The 24,341-nt window shown below is 34.7% G+C and overlaps 1 long non-coding RNA gene across 2 annotated transcripts in view; it reads left to right on the forward strand.

Moving 5' to 3' along the window:
* Positions 1–24,341, forward strand: part of LOC123384639 — a 491,342-nt gene that overhangs the window by 390,704 nt on the left and 76,297 nt on the right. The window contains exon 4 of one of the 2 annotated variants that reach the window (XR_006596053.1): positions 2,965–3,359. The exons of the other annotated variant lie outside the window; for it this stretch is intronic. This is a non-coding gene — a long non-coding RNA (uncharacterized LOC123384639). Of the gene's footprint in view, positions 1–2,964; positions 3,360–24,341 lie in introns of those variants that run through there. 2 annotated transcript variants of the gene reach the window in all.

Below are 24,341 nucleotides of genomic sequence, written 5' to 3' on the forward strand. Positions count from 1 at the left end.
TTTTCTTAGTATTTTCTGATAGACACAAAGAAATGGAAAAACATTCTATGCTCATGGATTGGAAGAATAAATATTATTAAAACATCAGTACTACCCAAAACAACTAATACATTCAATGCAGTCCCAATCAAAATTGCACCAGCATTCTTCTCAAAGCTAGAATAAACAATCTTAAAATCTGTATGGAACCACAAAAGACCCTGAATAGCCAAAGTAATATTGAAAACGAAAAACAAAGTGGGAGGCATCACAATTCCAGACTTTAGCCTCTACTATAAAGCTGAAATCATCAAGACAGTGCAGTATTGGCACAGAAACAGACACATAGACCAATGTAAAAGAATAGAGAACCTAGAACTGGACCTACAAACATATGGCTAACTAATCTTTGACAAAGTAGGACAGACTACCTGATAGAAAAGGCAGTCTCTTCAGTAAATGGTGCTGGGAGAACTAGACAGCACCATGCAGAAAAATGAAACTGGACCACTTTCTTACACCATACACACACAAAAAAAAAACTCAAAATAGGTGAAAGACCTAAATGTGAGACAGGAAACCATTAAAATAGTAAAGGATAAAGCAGGCAACAACCTCTTTGACCTCAATTGCAGCAATTTCTTGCTGGACACATCTCCAAAGGCAAGGAAATTAAAAGCAAAAATGAACTATTGGGACCTCATCAAGATAAAAAGCTTCAGCACTGCAAAGGAAACAATCAACAAAACTAAAAGGCAACTGACAGAATGGGAGACAATATTTGCAAGTGACATATTGGATAAAGGGTTAGTATCCAAAATCTTTAAAGAATTTACCAAACTCAACACCCAAAAAGCAAATAATCCAGTGAAGAAATGGGCAGAAGACATGAATAGACACTTTTCCAAAGAAGACATCCAGATGACAAACAGACACGTGGAAAGATGCTCAATGTCACTCATCCTCAGGGAAATACAAATCAAAGCCACACTGAGATACCACCTCACACTGGTCAGAGTGGCTAAAATGAACAAATCAGGAAACAACAAGTGCTGGCGAGGATGTGGAGAAATGGGAACCTTCTTGCACTGTTGGTGGGAATGCAAACTGGTGCAGCCGCTCTGGAAAACAGTGTGGAGGTTCCTCAAAAAAATTAAAAATAGAACTACCCTATGACCCAGCAATAGGACTTCTAGGAATTTATCCAAAGGATACGGGAGTGTCGATTCATTAGGGGGGCACATGTACCCCAATGTTTATAGCAACGCTTTCAACAATAGCCAAGTTATGGAAAGAGCCTAAATGTCCATCAACTGATGAATGGATAAAGAAGATGTGCTTTATATATATAATGGAATTCTACTTGGCAATGAGAAAGAATGAAATCCTGCTATTTGCAGCAACATGGATGGAACTGGAAGGCATTATGCTGAGTGAAATAAGTGAGTCAGAGAAAGACAGGTACCATATATTTTCACTCATATGTGGATCCTGAGAAACTTAACAGAAGACCCGGGGGGATGGGAGGAGGAAAAATAGTAATAAGCAGAGAGAGAGGGAGGCAAACCATAAGAGACTCTTAAATACAGAGAACAAACTGAAGGTTGATGAGGGGGCAGTGTAGGAGAGGGGAAAATGGGTGATGGGCATTGAGGAGGGCACTTGCTGGGATGAGCACTGGGTGTTCTATGTAAGTGATGAACCATGGGAATCCACTCCCAAATCCAAGAGCACACTGTACACACTGTATGTTAGCCAATTTGAGAATAAATTATATAAAAACATTAAAACAAAATAAAATATAAAAGATGAGATTCTAGAAGCAGCATCTGGATTAACATAATTGATTGTTCCTATAGCTGTAGATTCAAAAGTAAGATTTGCCATTATGGAGGCATAAGCAATGTTATCCTTAAAGCAATATGCTTTTATCTATTATTATCTATTATTATGCAAATATATATTATTATGCAAAATAAAAGGATAGAGAAGTTGATGCTTAGCATTTGTCAATAATAGGAGAATATATATTCCATTAAGAATTTTTTAGGGTTTAAGGAAAGTATAAAATATTAGCTTAGTAGAATATGTATTGAGATATAACAACTTTTAAGATCCTTATTTCTGAAATTATGCATTTAATTTTTTTTAATTTTATGTATCTGATTACCATTTTGTGTGTGTGTGCTAAATGCCTGTATAGGGAGAAAGAATATCTATGTCTCACCACTTACAGTATAGTGTATCATAAAAGGCTTATGGGACTAAAGAGGAAATTAGTGTTTAATTTCAATGAAAAATTATACACATTAAGTGTAATGTATTTGGCTCATTTGATTTTCAAGAACTGAGAGTACCAAGTAATGTCAACTAATGGGGTATAGAAGTAAGATTATCAAAAATGTCATATGCACCCAGTGACAACTGTTCCTATGGAGACTACAGCACAGTTGAGATGTAGAAAGGTCTTTGGCAACTCAGTTACCTCCTTGATCCTTCAACAACTGGAATTCTTAATCTTTCAGTATTATAGTGAATCAGCTTTATTCCTTGTTACCGTTGTTACTACTACTAGTAGTATTCTATTCTATTCTATTCTATTCTATTCTATTCTATTCTATTCTTATAGCTACTATAACTCTATTTTATATCAACACATTAGCATATACATGAAATACAGAATATATAGACATATAGAGAATATATAATATAAACACATACATATATACATATACACATATAAATGATATAATGCAGTTCTACTTTTTTTTCCTAAATGGATGTCTCAGGTTTAAAAATGATGCTTGGAATGAATATTTGTGTTCCCAAAATTCATATATTGAAACTTGATCCCCAATGATGGTATTTGGTTGTGGAGACTTTGAGAGATAATTAGATCATGAAGGTGGATCCCTCATAAATGGGATTAGTGATCTTATCTATGGGAAGAGATATGAGAGAAATGATCTTTCTCTTCCATGTAAGGACACAGCAAGAAAACAGCTGTCTGAGACCAGTAAGAAGGCTCTCATGAGAACCTGACTATCCTGGCACCCTGATCTTGGACTTCCCAGCCTTCAGAACCATGAAGAATACTTTTTTTTCCTTTTTTGTTTATGTTACATAGTCTATGATTTTCAGTTAATGCAGCCTAAACTAAGATATTTCCCTCAAAACTCCTCTATTTTCAGTGACCTGTATTATATAGAGCTGTGCTCTTTCATACAGGAGCCATGAATTTGAATACATACTTGAACTATATGAATACATACTTAAAGTAATTAAACTTAAGTATAGTTAAAAGTTAAGTTCTTCAGTCACAGTAGCCATATTTCAAGTGCTCACTAGCCACATGTGGCCATGTTATCTTATTACACAGAATAAATTATTAATATTTGTTCATCACAGAAAGTTCTGTTGGTTATCACTGCTATAAAAATTAGAAATAATACATTAAAGCACTTAAAGTATATCAACTGCCACTTCTTAGCTAAGTGACCTTAAACTATCTCTTAATTCTTAGAGGTTTTAATTTCCTCATATTTATAATATGGGTGGTAATGGTACCTGTATTATAAGCTTTTTACCATGATAAATTATTATACATACAGTCTTTTACAGAGTGACTAGTAAATTGAGAAACTGAAGATACAAATGGACAATAGTCATATCATATATAAAAATAAAATTCTGACCCACAATCTGCAGCATCCAGTCCAGGAAGCCAACTTAGTATCTGTATCAATCAGTCCTAGAAGTCAACCTATTACCTTTAGCAACCACTCCAGGAAGCCAGTCTATAACCTATGTAGTAGTTGACCCCGATTGAGCAGGACTTGTTAGTAACTGACAGCTTCCCTAACCTCCCTCCCACCTTCCAACTTAGGACCAAATGAAGAAAGCTAAATATTTACCCCTAACCAATCACATCAGGTGCTGTGCTTGTAGGCAATCCACCTACAGCCTTCCCATGCTAACAGCCTTTAAACAAGGCATACTTGAAGTTTTCCCTTTTTCCACTATAAAGTTTTCCCATTCCTGTTTGTCTTTGGGTCTTTGCCAAAGTGCAAGTTGTAAGCTTGCTTTTATTTAGCAATTATTAGAGTCCCTGAATTATTGTACTCTGTGAAAGATGGTAACCTGTTGAAAGGAGTCAGTGTATGTAGTCATTCTGTTGGCTATATTGAAAATCCAGCCTTTACAAAGGACCATGCCATTTTGTGTCTGTATGTGACTTACAGATTTAAGAAAGAAAGTATGGTGATTTACAATGGCATGTATGTCCTTTATGGACTTCCCCTATGTTTGGATTGGCTCTTGATCTGTACACCATTTTGCTCCTATCTTGTGTCAAACCTCCAACCCTTTCTAAGGACAAGTTCAACAACACCCATGACTTTATAATAGAACACCAAATTTGGGAAAGTAACACTCTCCTATGGCATTGCAGAGCCTATTCAAGAGATCAAATACTTAGCATATATTTTAGAACAGGTCAATGATACAGGATCCCTTTTCGACATGCCTTAAGCCTACTTAAAATTGTGATGATTTCCATCAGAAGTATGGACTTATAGAATTACATGGCTTTGTTCACCTTTTAGAGCAAAGGAAAGAGTGACTTCTCTTATTAACTAGGAATGCTACCTCCATTTTCAAATGAATGCAAATATGTTCATGAATTTTCAAACCATATCCAGAAGGAAGATGCTATGTTTTACAAGACACATAGGATCTATTCACCTTGGCAGATTATCTTTACAGGAACTTAGGGATAAAATTATATAATGTGTAATAGTGGTGCTGGAAAAAATGATCCATATTAAGCAGTAATTCTTCAAAAATGTGCTATGAATTGAAGACTTAAAACTGCCTCACAATATAACTCATCTAGATATGAAACAAGTAAGATCCACTAAGAATATACTTTAAATTATCAGAAAAATGAGAGATAAAGAGCCTTAAAAAGATAGACATTTAAGGAAAATATTCCATATTTCTAGCAAGTCTCTTCTCTGAAAAGTACAATTATTCTCCAAAGTTAGAGAATTTAGACTGATTTGCTTGTGTTGTAATCTGCTTCACTAATAATAATTATACTGGCATCTATCTCTGTTTTTTAAAAGGTGTATATAAACTTTTTCCTACAGAGCTAGAAGCCAATAACTATACTTCATTCAGGCCTGTAGGCAGTTAGAAAAGAAAAAAAAATTAACCAATCATTTTTCTTTTGACATTTACATTACCACTTTTTACAACATTTATTAATGGCTACATTTATTTTACTGTAAGAATAGACAAGCAATGCTTTAAAATCTCTGATTTGGGGCACTTCCATGCATTCATTTATATAATTAGCATATAAACTTATAGATGTCATCAAAAGATTTTGAGTCTGTCTTTAGATTGTCCTCTGACTATTGGATGTGATGTTTAAGGTGTGTGTGTGAGTGTGTGTGTGTGTATGTGTGTGTGTGTGTGAGCGTGTGAATAAAATTACTGAAACTGTGAGCACTTTCTTTCCTATATTTTTACTCACATGAAAATGTATTTCTACTACTTACCTAGATAAATAAAAAATTGAAATCAATGAAAATCCTTTGGATTTCGCTGGATCTTCTGAAACTCATTGCTTAAATTTTTGTTTGATTTGATTTTGTTATTTACTGTTACAGGTGAAACCTAGAGCAGAAACTATTTTTATTTTAATTTTGTATTTGCAGTTAACTTGCTTCCATTGTAATGACACCTGCAGGAATTAATGTTTATGCCTTTTCTTGTCTACTTTATAATTTTAACCATTCTTTGAGATAGACAAGAAATTGATCACTAATATTCAGACTCATTTCTCTAATTCATTAAAGTTTCTTTTCATTATTAAAAATAATTTCCCCATTCCTTGATTACTTTCCATCTTTAATTCTTATTTAAAATAACTTTTGCTTCTATTCTGTATTCTTTTTTCATCTCTGTCCTTTTCTTATATGTTCCATTAATTTCAGAAGCATCTGCTTTGATTTTCAAAATGGCTCCAGAACCCAATCTGTTTTGGATTTAGGTATACTACTTTATTAAATATAGATTTTAATTTCAAGCCACTTATCCTCATTCCTAGATTTCCTCTTCTCTCTCAACTAGCTTCGTAGTTGTATAATCTTTTGGATTTTTTCACACACAAAAACACATGCATTCCTTTTAGAAATATGAGCCTCGTGTTCTTACATTGATTCTACCTTAAAAAGAGATTTATAAGACCATGGAGTTGTACAACTGTTTTGTGCTATTATATTTTATGCTCAGTGTATGTTATTTTTTCCTTTGCTTATCTCTATGGGGGGATATATTTTTTTCTGTCTACAATTGGAAGTGAAACTTTGATTTAGAGAACTACGTATACTTCTCTATCTAAATGTTTTAAGAACTGACACAGGCTTAAATTCACCATTTCAAAAAATCTCCTATGGAGAAACAGGAGAAAGCTAGATCTGAAAGATTTTTTGGCAGGGAGTTTTAACTTTGTGATTATTAGAGCTTCTTCCTGGTTTGTTCTGGCATTGAGGAGATAACTTTGCACAGTGGCTCTGCTCTTTGTTCTCATTCTGGATTAGCTAAAGCAGTGCTGCTTAATCTGGCAAGTGATTCTCTGATGATGAGCCTGGAAGTTTTCTGTGTTTTTCAAATTTGTTCCCATCAATACTTTCTTTGGCAAAATTCCTTAAAGTCCCTGAAATTTATGTGCCACTCTTACCAATTTTCAAAGAGGATGGAAATTAGGCTCCTATTTTACCTTCTTGTGAATCATTAAGTAGGAATCCTGCATGAAATTGGGGCATTTGGGGCAGGTACTTTATGTAGAACCTATTGCAATTGTTTTTGTTTTTCTTGTTTTGTTTTAATCCAAAACTTGTGTTTGTTCAGCCTTTCTCATACACATGGTTCCAAAAGCCAAAATATTTGAATACTCCTGTCTTCTATACTGGCCATCTAAAGCCATTGGAAAATTTTATTGTTTTTATTTAATGTTTAAAATTTGGTGGCTGAATTGGTTAAGCTCTGATTTCGGCTCATGTCATGATCTCACAGGTCATGAGTTTGAGCCCTGCACTGGGCCCTCTGCTGTCAGCATGGAGCCTGCTTCAGATCCTCTGTTTCCCTCTCTCTCTCTCTCTCTCTACCTCTCTCTCAAAAATAAACAAACATTAAATTAAAAAATTTTTTCATTAAAAAAGTAAAATGTATCTGTTTTCATTTTCCATCTCTTTTTTTGACTTTCTCCCAGGTAGGGTCTTAAGCAATCTCTAAGATATTGTTCACCTCACTTCCAATTCAAGTCACAGAGAAAACACTTCTGCACAGACTCTGACATACTTCACACTGAAAGGGTCTCACTTTAGCAGTTGCCACATTTTTCTGGCTTGTTGAGAACATCTCTGATGATGTGGTTCCGGGTGTCTACAGGAGCCCTCTGGACACTTACACATGTGCAACCCCCATGTGCAGCAGAGCCGGTGGCCTAGGGGAAGCCTCAACCAGTCAGAAGAGAGACAAAATGATGATGACTTCTCCATTCCTTCCCTCAGCAGACCATGCTGAGACACGTTTGTAGGACTCCTCAGAGGTTTCTAGAGGATTAGAACACCGATCCCCCACAGGGATTCTCAACCCAATAATGCATCCATGTATTGCCTTTTCTGCTACTTTCTTTCATTTTATTCTCACTCCTTCTATCTGGAATCACATTCTAAACAAATAGCCTGTAAGCTACACATTAACTAGAACTGAGCTTTAGGAAGGGAATACAGGCTGACTGTTGGTACAAAAAGCAGGCCCACTGTGCATAACATAGGATTCTGGACATGGTCCACGTACCTACCTGATGACCAAAGGACCACATGTGGTGATAAGTGATGTGGTGATTCACCCAGTCATACAAAATTATTACACTTTTCTTTTTTTCAACATTTATTTATTTTTGGGACAGAGAGAGACAGAGCATGAACGGGGGAGGGGCAGAGACAGAGGGAGACACAGAATCGGAAACAGGCTCCAGGCTCTGAGCCATCAGCCCAGAGCCTGACGCGGGGCTCGAACTCACGGACCACGAGATCGTGACCTGGCTGAAGTCGGACGCTTAACCGACTGCGCCACCCAGGCGCCCCAAAATTATTACACTTTTCTAGAATGTCATGAGTGGAGGCTTCTGATAAGGTACATGTGAAGGTGAAAGCATTGGGTGACCCAGTAATTAAAGCCATTAAAACTAAAATCTCAAGACATGTTGGGCAACCTAGAAGCTTCCATGGATGAGCTAAAGAGATTCATATTTCTTGCAACCTCAAGGATTTTGTGGACAAAAATAGGCTTTAGTTTTAATTTTAAGAGTGGCTGAGCAGCAAAAAATATTGAAAGCATAGTTTTTGCAGACATCTTATTCCAGCTACGCAGACTTCAATAGGAAAATAGAAAGATTCAGATATCTGTGACTGGGATATCTCAGTAGATAATTGTGAGAATTTTGAACCTCCAAATTCTCATTAATCCCCCAGACAGGGTGAAGGACTTAACTTCACTTGTTGGAGAAATAGAAGGTGATACTTATTTTGTCAAGGTCCCCCTCTACTTCTGTTTATTTCCTCCTGGAACAATAACTAGTCAGGCCTCAGCACACACAACAGGATGATAGAGTTTTTGCTCTAAGGAAGGGTCTTGCATGGGAAGAGTTAGAGATCCTATTACTACAAACCAGAAGGAAAACAAAGGAACATGTGAATGGATAGATCTTGTTGAAACTGGACAGGTGGGCAAAATTTAAAACTTGGCAAGGAGAAACTTATTGACAGAAAATATTCATGTTTTGTGTTTAACTTTTTACTTAGGACATTTGGAGCTGGTGATAAGACTCCCAGTACTGGGATGGTTCGTCAATTGTGAACATATTCGTGGCCTGCTGTTAATGTGGTGAAATGCTAAAATTGCCACAGTAAAATATTGAAGAAGAATTCATAAGCTTACATAAATGATGGGGATGTTAGAAGGGATTTATTATATGCTGGTGAAGAATTCCTCCTACTTCAGTAGGATACACTCTTCACTGAGGCAATAGAGATGCACTGGTGAGGAGGCCTTGGAATTTTAGATCATGACAATGTTGGCTATAATATGTAGGCTGGAATTGACTTTTAAAAATGCCACCATGGACCTAGGTTCCTTAGTATTAATGGAAATTATATATTTTTTAAGTTGGCAGAGGCCATATTATAGCATTTTAGGATTATAATTACAATGCAGGACAGCAGATCTAGAGTGGCAAACAGAGTACCTTAATCCATAGATTTCACATGGGCAAAATAGTGTGGTATATTAAAGATCGATCCAGGCTCTCCTCCCACTGAGAGGTAGTGTCTACCCTACTATCTTCACTTCTATCTGGGTGGCTTCTGTGACATCTTTGACCAACAGAATATGATAGATGTCTCCTTGTGCCAGTTTCCAGGTTGAGGCCTTAAGAGACAGCTTTTATGTTCTCCTATCTCTTGGAAGATTTACCGTAGAAATGTGTGCTTGGAGAAAACTCTGATATGAGAAGTCCAAACTATGTAGAAAGGCCAGGAATGAGATGCCATGTGGAAAGAGACACAAAGAGAAGCTAGTGAGCCATATTACTAGAAATATGAGTAAAAAAAAAAATCATAGCTGAAAATTTCTCAGGCCCGGGTAGGTACATGAATCAAAGACAGATCAATGAGCTGAGCCTTTCTGAATTTCTGACTCACAGTATTGTGAGCAAAATTAAACATTTGTTTTAAGCAAGTAAGTTTTGGACTGATTTGTTAAACAAAAAGAGATAATTAGAACAGATGAGCTCTATAGAACTATACAAGTATAGTTTAACTTATGGTACTTTATAGTTGTATTTTATCGTGATTATATTTATTTTCCTGAAAATAGTACGAAGTGACAAGCAGAAACAAAAGAGTCAGATCCTGCAATGGAAAATTCTGGTCCCTTGCCTCGTTTCTAAGTCTAAGACAGTTCATAGACTAAAGAGGATATTTTATCCTTTTGCAGAAGCTCTCTACAGTATCACCTCAATTATATGAAGTCTTCCCCTAAACTGTATATAGGCCTTTACTAGGGAACTGTACATTGAAGGAAGGAAAATTGTATAACCTAGTGAATGCTATTGAACTTGAGCTTGAAGTACCAGGGGATCCAAATGATATCATGGTCCTTCAATAAAGAAGAGGGTTTGTAGTGATGAGCACTGGGTGCTGTATGTAAGTGATGAATCACTAAATTCTACATCTGAAATAATATTACACTGTATGTTAACCAACTGGAATTTAAATTAAAAAATGAAGAAAAAAATAAAGAAGAGGGCTTTTTTTGGGTCACCTGGGTGGCTCAGCCGGTTAAGTGTCCAACTCTTGATTTCAGCTCAGGTCATGATCTCATGGTTCTGGGATCAAGCCCCGCCTCAGACTCTGCACTGACAGTGTGGAGCCTGCCTGGGATTCTTTCTCTCCCTCTCTCTTTACCCCTCCCCTCTTTGGTTTCTCTCTCGCCCTTTCAAAACAAATAAACAACAACAAAAAAGGGGCTTATTTGGCAAGATAAAAGTTTATCTATTTATCTATCTGTCTGTGTTGTGAAGTCCTGCTGCAGGTTCACCTTGCCTGAGCCTAACGGACTTGTGGACCCACACTGTAGTCATTTCTTTAGTTCTAGAGTGTATGATTGCCATAGGAGCAAACGAAACTCCCATACTTTTTTCCTGATTGTGGAATAAGAACTATCATGGTAGGAAACCTGATCTCTAAACCTGATCCCCAACCTGGCCAAGAAAGTAAATCAGAAGTTATAAGCAATACCACATTGCAGGATGAATTCAGAAATCTGGGCCCCCATGAAAGATTGAAAGGATTCCAGGATGTTGGTGCCTACCATTTCCCCATTCGACTCTTGTGTATGTCCCTGAAAGAAATCAGCAACAGATAAGTATTAAGTTAAACAAAGAATTCATAACCCTACTCATGGTTGCTAGGCCAGAAGTGATATTTTTGTTGGTAATAATGTAAAACATGTTATGAGATATTAAACTGGCAATTGTTGTCTTTTCAGTTCCCTCAGTAAGAAGGGTCAAATGGAGTTCACGTTCACTACTTTACCCTAAGGCTTTCCGTGTTTCAGTTACTGTATATACTACAGGAAACTAAATTATCTGAACTTAGTAGTCTCTGCTATATTGATGGCTTTTTGCTAATGGTACCTGGCACACACTCTTAATGCACTTTCAATAAGCTCTAATACCCCAGTTTGCAAACAAAAAGAATTCATGAAAAATTCAAAGGTCTACTACTCCCAAGAAACATTTAGGTCCAATGATTTGGGAATTTCCAGGACATCTCCCCTAAAGTAATGGTCAAGCTATTGTATTTTCCATTCTTCTCATACCCCTCTTTCTTCCCCACGTTGAGTACGAGATACAGTACTCAGGAGTATATCCATTTGGAATTTTAAGACAATATATGCCACACTTCCGAAATCACATTTTATTTATTAGATGATGTAGAAGTTTGTCAGTTTAGAGTAGGGTCTAGAACTACAGAGGACTCTGTAGCAGCATCAAGCTTCGGTAAACTTCTACCTCTGAAAACATGTGACTCAGCATGTTTGCTGGTGGTGTAGACATCCATGGTGAGAATGGATGCTGTGTGAAGTCTCTGGAAAGATTCAAAAGGTGATTTTAAGATTAGACTTTTACTAATCTGAAGCAAACTGTGCATTCTGTGGCAGAGAACTATCTTTTGTCTGAAAATCAGCCTCTAGTATACTATTGGAAACTAATTGGCAATGAGCTCCTGACCATAAGACCTCAAAATTATTATGCAATGGCAGCTGCCCATTATGAATTGGGTGTCTTCAGATATATGAAATAATTAGTGTTGAGAGGGCACTGTGGCAATAAAACATCACAAAATTGAAATGATACATTTAGAGTTAGGCTCAACCCAGGAAACATCATGTGGTAGAAATGGCACATTCAAGATAAGGCCTAAAAAATGTCCAGAAGGCAAAATTTACAAGAACAGGTATCTATTTAGACTCCTTCATGTCATACATTTATTTTACATCTTTCCTTCAATATATAACTAGTCTCCTGTAAATATTCCTTATGATTTTCTTATGGAGGAAGAGATAATCTTCCCTGGTTCACAAATATAGCAAAATATAATATGTGCAACCTGACATGAACTATTGATATTGTAAAGACTCACTCAGAGGTGCCTCTACAAGTGATGATCATGAAGGCATATACTTCTATGGGGAGATGTGAGAGGAGTTGACCTAGTTATCAACTTTATACATGAGGGCAGTTGACTTCAAATGCATATCCACACTTCTAGTCAATAGCTAAAGATGTAACTAATTTAACAGGGGCTAGACAATTGAGAATATCAAAAACAAATCAGCCTGGAAAAGAAGCATGTGAATTTGTTTATAGGGATGAGTCTAAAGCATATGAATTTTGGTTTCTCACATTATTACCCATCAAAGAGCATCAAAAAATTGCAAAGAATGCATTCAATAAAGAATGGGCAGAAAGGATCATTTTCTCATTGTCAGCTGACCTCTCTCTTCTAACACCCCAGTGTTTAAAAGATTGCAAAATGGCCTGACAGTACTAGCAAGGAGAGAGGACATGCATAGGCAATAAGAACTCCCTCTTATCAGGCTATTGTGATTGTTGGATGTCTAATCTGCCAGGAGCAGAGACTAGCACTAAGCCATAGATACTACACAATCCCTCAACAGACCTGCTAGCACCTTGGTGCCAAGTAGAAGGATGCAACAAGTCTTTTACCTAGAGCTCTAGCAATTTGCCTTTTCAGGAATTTATACCTACTCTGGATCAAAATGAGTTTTCCCTGCTAGCATTGCTGCCACCAACACCACAATGTGAGTACTTACAATATGCCTGACTCATCAGCAAGAGACCTTGTTAAATATCACATCAGATGCAGAAGCCACATTTAAATACAGGATGATGGTGTAGTCTATTAAAGATTTAGCTAAAACCTACAGCACAGGAAACACCTGTGAGGTTAGGGAGCTTTTATTCAGGATGAAATACATGCCCTATACCTATAGCCAATATGTGATCCTACGCTCTTCTTTCCCCCAAATCTAGAGGACTTAGAACTAGACCATGGAGTGAAGGTAGTTTTGGCTCCTCTTTTGTCCTTTTCATACCTTTTCATTACCTTGTGGAATATGTGTTCCTTGTCACTACTAATATAGGCTCTGCCAAGCCTGAGGCCTTGGTTCCCTTGGGAAGAACAACCACCTGGTCAATGTGGTCTCTTCCTGCCAATGGGTTAAAGGTAAATAGAAGATTTATCACAGTGGCTGAAGTTATTGATCCTGGTATCCTTGGAAAGCTGGAAGTACATCATAGCAAGGCAAAGGCAAGCAAAGGCAAGCAAAGGCATCAAAGCCCAGCAAAGGCAAGGCCATAAAGGGCTCATACTTTCCGGGGAGGAAAGTCCTCTGCACTACAGCAGTTAAGTCCACTGTAAGTACAGACCAGAAGTGAAGGAATTAGAGATGTAAAAGGGGGCTGATAAATATTAATGATGACAAACTTTATTTTTTTCTGTCAAAGTAATATCTGCATACTGCAAATAATATCATGCATTTTCCATGGGTTAATAATCCATCTCATTTACCCTGCTTACGTGGTGTGATGGAAACTAAGCACGCACTACAGGTGTTGCATCTATCATGGAAAACGTGGAATATTAACTTAATTGAAATTTTGAGTTCTATTCATTTTTGCTAATGTTTTATGGCAATTACATGTAACACCAGAAAGCATAGATTATAATTGCTGTTTAATTTTAGCATAGTGTATTTGGAGGAATAAATGTTGGTATATGATAAAAATTATCAGTAAGTTGTTATACTAAAATATGCTTTGGGTTAATTTACCTTATTTCTCACTTGGTAAATTATTCACTTGTATTATTTTTTCCTCTGGCATTTACATTTTATGCCAAATTGCATTTTTTAGTGTTTTTGTGATCAACAAGTCCCTTTATGCTACAATTTCCATATTTTAAATACATGGTCTCTATACCATATATATATATATATATATATATATATATATGTGTGTGTGTGTGTGTGTAATTTTAAATTTATCTTCTTTTATCATATACTAGTATAAAAACTACCACTACCACTATCTTATTGAATTATGAATTATTGAAATAGAGTTTAATATTTTCCACAGGTATGCTGTTATTTTACTTTGGTTTTTACTAGAACAAGTTGCTCATAAAAAGCTTGTCTAAGAAATACTATTGGATGTACAATGAGCTTTATGGTTTTCCAGTTCACTGACTTAATCCTTACTCCTCCCTCAGTGGTTAAAAACATTAAAATCTTACTTTAGAAATACAAAGATACAGTGTCATAAATTATTGTAAAAATGATTCACTGCAGTTTTGTGGGTAAATTCTAATTGCATACTGGCAAACGCTTGAAAATTCTTCGGGTGTACACTCTTTTGCTTCTCAAGGAGCACATGATTATCTTGTGAAAGAATTCTGTAGGAGATTTTTTTTAAGTACAAAGATTCTAGTCAAAATTAAGCATATCCATTACCTTAGACAATTCATCAAACACGCTCTACAAGAGTATGCATTATGCACTGTCAGAAATATTGTTGGAGAGTCAAGGCAATAGTGTCTAAAAACACTTTATTATTATGTAAGAATGTGTTTAAAAAAATAAATAGCCCAGCTCTACAAAATCCAGAAAATTCATCTGTCTTTTTTCATAGTATAATTAGGGAAACATTTTGTGCTTGGGAGAGTACATAGTTTGGAGTGAAAAGAGCCTCAATTCACTCAAATGACCCTAGGGGATCAATGTCTTTAAATATCTGAACTTTAATTTCTTACTCGGTTGCAAAATGTGGTTGCAAAGTCCACATTTGCAAGAGCACTAGATGGGAAACTGTATGAAAGATGCTGTATAAACAATGAATTACCTCAGTAATCTACGGGTAGATTTTCTGTGGGCCTTAAATCTTATATAAAATAAAGGATATGTATCATAAATAATACTGGGCATGCACATCAGTATTAGAATGAAGAGAAGTCACAGTGAATTACAAAGCTAATAAAATTGGAATTTGTCACAAATATCATAAAATCCAGAAAAAATACCATTTACTCTATTATTTACCCCCTGGCACCTCTATAATATTACTCCCTATATATTATTTGGGTGAATACTCCTTGATCACCTCTTCTTATGAAAATAACTTGAAATATTTTCTATAGAGATAATGTAAAGAAAATTCAGTCTTTTGAAAGATCTTTTCTTCTTCACATCTACAGACTTCCATCACTACTGATATACACATTCAAAAAGTGAACACATAATCCGCACTTAGGACACCAGAAGTTGTCACAATGCCACTAGAATGAGAACAGGAAGAAAGGTACATAAATGTAGAGCAGAATGAACAAAAGATATTGTTAGAAATGAAGTCGGTAACATCAGTGTGGGGTTATGTCTCTTGTACATTATTATACTCCTGGTTCCTAGCATGGTTCCTGACCAATGAAAGGACAGTTGATAGTTGAATAAATTAAATGATAATTGAATAAATTATAAAGGTCATGAATAAATATATCTGGAACTACTCCATCCTGATTCCTGAAAGCAATTTCTAAACTGAGGACTCTAGCAATAAATTAACTGTGAGTAGACAGGTCTGTAACAATGTAAACATATCTCATGTAAATGATATTACAAGTACCTTCCTACTCCCCTCACCATATATGTATTTTCATAATACCAGCATCCACACTTATGCTACACACTAAGTGTGATGGGGGAGTGGGGGAGAGTAATAAGATGAGCCATATTAATTTTACAGATTCTACAAAGACATTATAAAAAGCAAAGTGACCACATTGCTAGAGACCTTTGAAGGTACCTATTCATTGAGGAGCTGTGAATCTTTAACTTCATTTACTGTGTGGTAAATTCCTCCCTGCCCTCAAAGATTTTATAACCACCATGAAGAGCCAAACCTATTCAAATATTTTCTATGAAGCTTGGATTAGGACTCCAGAAGAATAACATATAATCTAGTTATTCTTGTTTTGGGTGAAGAGTGATTGGTGTTAGGTTGTTATATCAGGAACCATTGACTGAAGGCATGAGGGCTGTGGTCTCTTAAAGGATTAGAATAACTAGATCACTGATAACTTGAGATAGAAACACCCCCCCCACCTCCACCCACATGCACATATGCCAGAGAATGAGGAACATAAAGATGCTGGTGTAAGTGGAAAGACACTGGTGCAAAATATAGTGTCTGCTTAGAAATGCAGGCGATTTGGTATTTTATAAGCAAAATATAAAAGTTAGAGAGTGGGCAGGGCCATCTTAAAGATTTTTTTATATGCCATTGTTGAGGTGTTAAGATGGATTGTGGTGTAATCACATTTACATTCCTGATATACTATTCTAGTAGCACGAAGGAAGAGGAGCAATATATAAACCTCAAAGAAGAGGACTGGTTAGGAAAATAATAAAGGGTGTAGAAGCATACAAGAGGCTGGAGATTTAAACATTGCTATTTAACCCTCATAATACCCTCTTAAAGTTAAAAAAAATGGTTCCCCCATTTTACATTTAGATTCAGAGAAATTTCATTGTTTTATTTGGTTCAGTTACCCCAGGCATACATGCATAATTGCCAATTCAACTGTCTTTTCCCAGGGATTTATAATAACACTTCTCCAGCAATGAATGCAAATCCTCAACCACAGCTGATTCCAAGTTTTCTTCTTGGGTACATGCTAACTTCCTATAGACTAGAATTGCTAAGCTGCTCTGAGAAGGCACTGCCTCGTGTGCCTCAGGTGACTCAAATCACAGGTTGCAAATGGTGCAGTACAAAATTGTGCTAGATCACCCATCCCAAGAAATGGCAGTACCTTGCTTCTTAGTAAGCATTTACTGTATATTGAATAAATAATAAATGCTTATTGGGCCTCTCCTTCTTAGCTTCCTCCCTTTTAAATAATTCTTTGCAAGGATACTTTTTTCCTAAACATGGAAGTGTTCTTAACTCCATGCAAGTATAGAACACTAAGTCACAACTTTAAGGACAAGGGGAAAAAATAAACTTAACTTTCAAGCTTTCCAGAGTAAAATATTCTGATCTCTATCTTCTCCCATGAAACCACTTCTGTCTTCATCACAAACTACCACAAACAAGATTCATAGTTACATATGCTCATGCCTTCCTTATCTGAATATCCAATGGCAAGTTTAGGAAGTATGTCAGGGGTAAATGTTTAAAGACCATATAACAGTTTAGTTTTCCTTTTTAGTGGAGAAAAACCAATCATTCTATATATTTATCTATTTTTAGCAGCGATAAGACATAAAAAGTCAGAAGGGCATAATAATACCTATTTTAATTTAAATATATTTCTCCAAATGCTGATGACCTATGAAAAAAGTTTACAAATAAAATTCTAATTATACATACTGTACGGTGGCTATTGTTTATTTCTATACTGTGATCTATTTGTCTTAGGCTTTGATTAGTCTTGGAGACTTTCCTTGTTCAACTGTTATATAATTCATTTCAAATCATATTCAAGGAGAGTGATGATTAAATCTATGCCAGGAGTCAGTAAAGATTTAGAATCTCTGTGAAGATTAGAAAGTAGAAATAGAACATATAGATCCTGCTTGGAACATTAACTTTATCTAATTATACTTCTCTTAGAATATGGTCCAATTTTGGCTTTCACTTTTTTTTTTCCTACTCCAGAGAAATCAATTCATGATTTCTTCTTCTAGCAATTCTATGAATAAAGATAAGCTAGAAGCTTATTTTTTCTTTCATACATTAAAAGATACATATATATTTGTTCAATTTAATTGTTTTGACTTTTGAATTTATAGAGCAAAACTAGGCAGTCTTATGTATAATTGAAAGAGCTACTAATGAAACAATCAAAAAAAAAAAACAGGAAAGGGAAAGACTAAAAATATGGAGATAGGAAATTCTAGAGCATAGTGACCTTTATGGAATAATTTTTAGGTACTTGGATGTTTCTATATAAATTTTCATAATCGTTTACTCTCCATACTTTCTTTGACAAACTTTCTCCTCAATTAAAAGAGCTTTTTAAAAACTTCTGAACATATTTCATAATTATGTATTTTTTCAAGTTTTGCAAGGTTATGCATGTTTTTTATAATTGGTCATCATTAATTTGTTTTTGATGGATCTTTACACCATGAAGTTACCATGATGGAATTCTAACTTTTGAATTGACACAAAATATGTAAGAAAAATTAAGGTTTTACAAGTTTGGGGTTTTGGTAAATTGTGTTTATAACACAGTGACTGCATTACAATAATTGTTTAAATATATGTGAAACATGAAAATAGTTCATATGTTTTTTATTGCTGGCTTAATTATTGTGCATTTTGTGGCTTAAATCAACACTCATATATTATCTCATAATTCTGTAGGTCAGAAGTATAATTACATGGGTGCCTGAGTGGCTCAGTTAGTTAAAGCGTTCTGACTCTTGATTCTGGCTCAGGTCGTGATCTCACGGGTTCGTGAGATTGAGTCCCACATTGGGCTCTGTGCGGACATGACAGAGCCTATTTGGGATTCTCTCTCTCCCTCCCTCTGCCACCCCCCCCCCCACCATGTGCTCACACATGTGTGCTCTTTCTCTGTCTCTGTCTCTCCCTCTCTCAAAATAAATAAATAAAGTGTAATTACAGCATAGCTCAAATGAGTCCTTTGCTTAAACTTTCACAAGGTCAGAATCATGGTATTGGCAGACCTGTGCTTTCTGGAGGCTCTGGGGATGAATCCAATGCCAACCTCATTAAGTTGGCTGGATAGATTTAGCTCCTTGCAGATGTAGGACTGAGGCCTTCATTTCCTTGCAGGCTGTTAGCAGAGGGCCTCCCTTTGCTCCTAGAGGCTGCCTGAGTCCTGCTTTCCATGTGTCTCTCCAGCAACAGGAGGGAGGGGTCCTACTCGTACTTTGAATATCTTTCTGCCACATCTATTTAACTCTAGCTGAAAAAATCCTCTGCTTTTAAGAACTGCTGTGATTAGATTTGTCCCATTGACATAATCCAGGATAATCTCCCTGTTTTGAAGCCCTTAACTTCAGTATTAACTGCAAACCCCTTTTTTATCAAGAAACCTAACATATCGACAGGTTCCAGGGATTAGGGGGTGGGCGTCTTTGGTGAATCATTCTGCCTTACACAGTTAGTGATAGGATGAACAGCATATCTACTAACCAGTTTGTGAAACGAATCATTTCTCTTAATTCAAAGTGTCGTTTACATCCTTCCTTATCTCCAACTTCAGAAGTAACCATTATTCTGAATTTTGTGTTTAGCATTTTTAACAAAAATGGAATTTATGTTTAATAGGTGGTACACATTTTTAGCTGGAGTAGATGATAGGAAATGGATGATGTTTTCTAAAGTGATTGTATAAGTTTCCACCACAACAACAAAACACTGTGTGTGCATTTTCATTAGACTGCATATTCACAAAAAAAATCAACATTTCTCTTCAAATTTTTATGTTATATATTTTTTAGAGGTGTTATTTTTTAAGTAATCTCTTTGCCCAACATGGGGCTCGAATTTGCAACCCTGAGATTAAGAGTTGCATGCTCTACTGACTGAGCCAACCAGAAGCCCTGCACTTAAAACTTTTAATAGATGAAACTTGATTTTTCTAAACATCATGGGGATTATTAGCCCCTTTTTACATTGTTATTGGATGTTCACATTTTTTCAGATAAATACCAATTTTTCTACTAGTTTGCTGACTTTTTAAATTTATATCTAAAAATGCTTTAGAATTCCAATCACATATACTCTCAATGTTCTTTCTCAGTCTACGATATCTTTTAACTTTCTTTAATGTCCATGCAGAACAAAATAGTGGGCAGGAAAGGAGTGATGACTAGAGTGGAAGGGATGCACAGAAGGACATTCTCTGAGAATATTTTTTGTATAGATCTGATTTTAAAATCATATTAACATTTCACATAGTCATAAATGAAAAGGATGAGGGAAAACAACAAAATGGATTTGAAAAAGTCCTTTCACTTCACATTCAAAAAATATTTTTATATGTTTCTATGTTAAGCTTATAGTTTTGTTTCAAAACAGTACTTAAAAATTTAGTCTTTTTAGTTTCCATCTTTTTTTGTATTAGGATGTATCCAGTTGTACGTTTCTCCATGAAGAGATCTAGTTGTCTAACCTCATCTACAAAAAAAAATCCTTCTTGCCCTGTTGATTGGTTTTGCCTGCAGCTGACCTTGAGCTCTCTATTATTTCTATATTTCTCTGTTGGTCTGTTGTGACAATAACATGCCATTGTATTACTTTGCCTTTGAAGTATAGGCAAGCCTTTGGTTCTGATTTGCATGGTTCTGATCTGCATCAATTTCAGGGACCACGTAAATTAAATAACACCAGTCCTCCTATCACACAATTCAAAATTTAGTTACCTGGGTAAATTGCTTGTGAGTAGTTGTATGATGTACAGATTTCACTGTTAGCTTTTCATTTCACTTAACACTATGTACATAAAAGTTGCACGTCATGATCAGAGACCCATCATCTTGCTTCTTCAAAATCTGTTGGTGATTGGTCACCATACACCTGTTTTTCAGGTCACACACAGCACAGCAATGCAACTAATTTGTGTTGTCTCTTAGTGTCTCACTGGTATATGACATTTTATAAAAAATGGATAATGAAAAGAAATTATCCCACAAAAATGAAAATGCAGCTGAGAAATTAAAAGTTATAGTCCTGGAAATGAACCAAATGTCAATGGAATTATAGAAGAAATAACTGTCCATGTACAACTGTAGTTGTACAACCAGAGGGACTTAGTAAACATGGAATTATCAGCATAAATGAGAAAGTTTTTTTGATGAATAGGATGAAGATATTCCAGAGGAAATGTTGCCAGCCAAAATGTTCACATGAAAGAAACTCACATAGGCATTTCAAGGGTTTGGAAGTGCAAAGGATAAAATATTGGAAGCTGATCCAAACCTAAAAAGAAGTATAACAATCTTAGCAAAGAAAAGCATAGAAGATGTTCACTCCATATCATGAATTATATGATAGAAGGGGGAGGCAAACAACATTCAAGCTATTTTTGATGTGTTTTTTTTTTTCACAAATACACAGAACACTTTACCTCTCAGTGTATCTAATGTTTTATATTACAGTACGATGAATACTAATTGTATTATTTTTATTCCTCTGTATATTTATAACAAACACTATAATTTAATATTGTGAGGAAAAAAAATCTTGGAACAATAGTGACTTATCCCATTGATTATTTAGACTTTTTTTTATGATTATAGTCTTTGCGTGTGTGTGCGTGCATGCGTGCATAGGTGTGTGTGTGTGTGTGTGTGTGTGTGTGTGTACTCACACCACTGTGAAAAGTGAGGAGTACCTGCATATTCTAGTGTTTGGTAGGACAAGTTCCTCACTTTTTTAAAAAATAAGAATGACTAGTTTTTGTAATCTTTCATTTTTTCATGTGAATTTTAATTAAAGTTTTCAACTTTTTGAAAACCTCATTGGATTCGAATTAGGATTGTATCAACTCTGTAACTTAATTTAGGGAAAGTAGACATCTTTATAATATTAATCTCATCGAAAAAATTTTAATCTGTGTCCACTAATTCAGAGAATGTTTTGTATCTTTTACCATGAATCACTGAATCTAAGATGATACTGCTTGGAAGATACACTATTATTTTGTAGGCAATTAAGAAAAAAAAATACTGTTAATTATGACATAAGATCTTCATATCTCATTGGTTATAATACATTCCCAATTTGAAGATGTAATAAAATGGGAAAATTTAGAACACATAACATAATTTTTAGAGCTTTAAAGCTTTGCCCTTAGAGATATTATAAATTCTCGGTTACATTAATTTTGTGATACTTTATAACATGGACTCTTGTGAATGGTATCTTTTATTTAGTAAGTTTGTAGTTACTTGTTGGCGTTGAGAAATACTTTTATATTATGGGTCTGATTTTAAATTTGGCAAATGTGTGAAAGTTTCTAATTTTATTTTTTTTATTTTTTTAAATGTTTATTTATTTAGAGAGACAGGTGGGAGAAGAGGTAGAGAGAGAGGAAGGGAGAGAATCCAAGCATGCTTTATGCTATTAGCACAGAGCCCACGCAGGGCTCAGTCTCATGAACCATGAGATCATAACCTGAGATGAAATTAAGAGTCAGATGCCTAACCGACTGAGCTACCCAGGTGCTCCTGAAAGTCCCTTGTTTTAATAGTTTGTATTTTGATTATATTGAGATTTTGTATATAGATTATATAATCCCTAAATAACAACACCTTTATTTATTCTCATCCAATTCTTATTTCTTCATTATTCTCCCATTTATAGTGTTGACCAGAAGTGCCATGAATTTATTAAACATAATTGTGTTATAAGTGATCCATGCAATAGTAATAATAATAGCATTAGGCTACATTTAAAAGCATCCCACTGAGAGAAGAAAACTATCCAGATTACTAGTTGATCTTAAAATTGTGTATCCGTAACAAATAAGAACCAGTAAGACTAGAACGCTATAAAATAACTTCTTTATGGTTTTCATGGAATTTTTAATTTTTGTGTAGAATTTCCACAGTATAACCTAATTTATCACAGAAGATTTGAATCTTTAGGTCTTGCATTAAGTAATCCAGAAATTTTTATCTTAATTATAACTGTGATTTGTGTTTCTTTTATTGTTCTGTATATTATCTTGTATTAGTGCCTTTGATGCCTTAAATTAATTATTGAAAAGGTGTCAAGTTTTGTTAAATTTAATTATATATTTAAAGAGATTTTAATCCCAATTACAGAAGATTTTGGGTATGCAGTTTACCAAATATGCTAGATTATTCTCTAGAAAAAAAAATAGAAAAATAAACGAAAGGCGTATTTCCATTATTGTTACATAATAAAAATGTCATTATACTAATTAAGGTCAGTACTACCTTAGGATGACTTAGAACTTCATCACAGAACATATAATAATAACAACAAAAATACAGATTAAATGGAAGCCAATGTATTAAGATAAAATATTAAAAATAATAATACACTATGGAAGAACAGCCAAAACAATGAAGGAAAAAATAGAAATATTTTGTAAAATGCAAGAACTCTTTAATAAAATAATATACATTTAAACAACATACAATTTCCCCTTACACTAATATTTATAATACTGAAGAATGTGGGTAAAAATCTTCTAAATATCTGCATTTATAAAGAGGTTAAGTATACTACTATATATCCACTTAGTAATGAAACCATTAAGAATTATGATTACTTAAAAATCAATAACATGGAAAATGTTGGTGAAAATACAAAATACCAAGATACATATACTCTATATTCTGAGCTATATAAAAATTTGCATTAACAATTAATTATGTTAATCAACATTTTTACTCTTTGGAAAATATATCCATCTGTTTATTTTCAAATGTTGCATTTCATTTAATGTATTTTAATTAATATATATTCTTTTATACTATAAAAAATCACTAAGAAGAAATACAAAGATCTTTTAGGACTTCCAATTTGCCTTTTACAATGACCTTTAATTTATTACCCTATGCCTTTAAATTCTGGATGTTTTTCATTCTTCATTATTGCCTATTAATCTCATTAATTCAGTTATCTCAGTTCTTTTTTCTGTGTATTTTTATTATTTTTATTTTAGTTGTTAAGTTTTAAGTATACTGATAATAATACATGTTCCAAAACCAGAAAAACACAGCCTTGCTTTTTTTAGCCACCTAGACTTTCAAAATGAGGACATCCAAGATTAGTTAAAAAATTAAATTCACTGAATTTTCATTAAAATATATATTTTTGAGATATATACAAAGTATATGAATAATTTAGTGATATGTTTCCACAATGCTATATAACATGTTTCATTTAAAAGAACCTAGACACATTAATATCTACCATAATCCCAACCTTTCTCATAAGCAATGTTGACCTGCTACATCTTAGTTTGATCTATGCAATGTAAATTAAAAAAAAAAAGTTTATGGTTAAAAAAATGTCTAACTTCCTAAGTCTCTGATTTCTTTAGGTTTTGTTAATTTGTAAAGCTTGCTTTGGTCACATTTTTATACTGTGATATGAGAGTGCCAACAAGTAGGGTAACTATCAACTGAAAGGAAGT

Source organism: Felis catus, chromosome A1 (assembly GCF_018350175.1).
Source record: "Felis catus isolate Fca126 chromosome A1, F.catus_Fca126_mat1.0, whole genome shotgun sequence".
Classification (NCBI taxonomy): Eukaryota; Metazoa; Chordata; class Mammalia; order Carnivora; family Felidae; genus Felis; species Felis catus.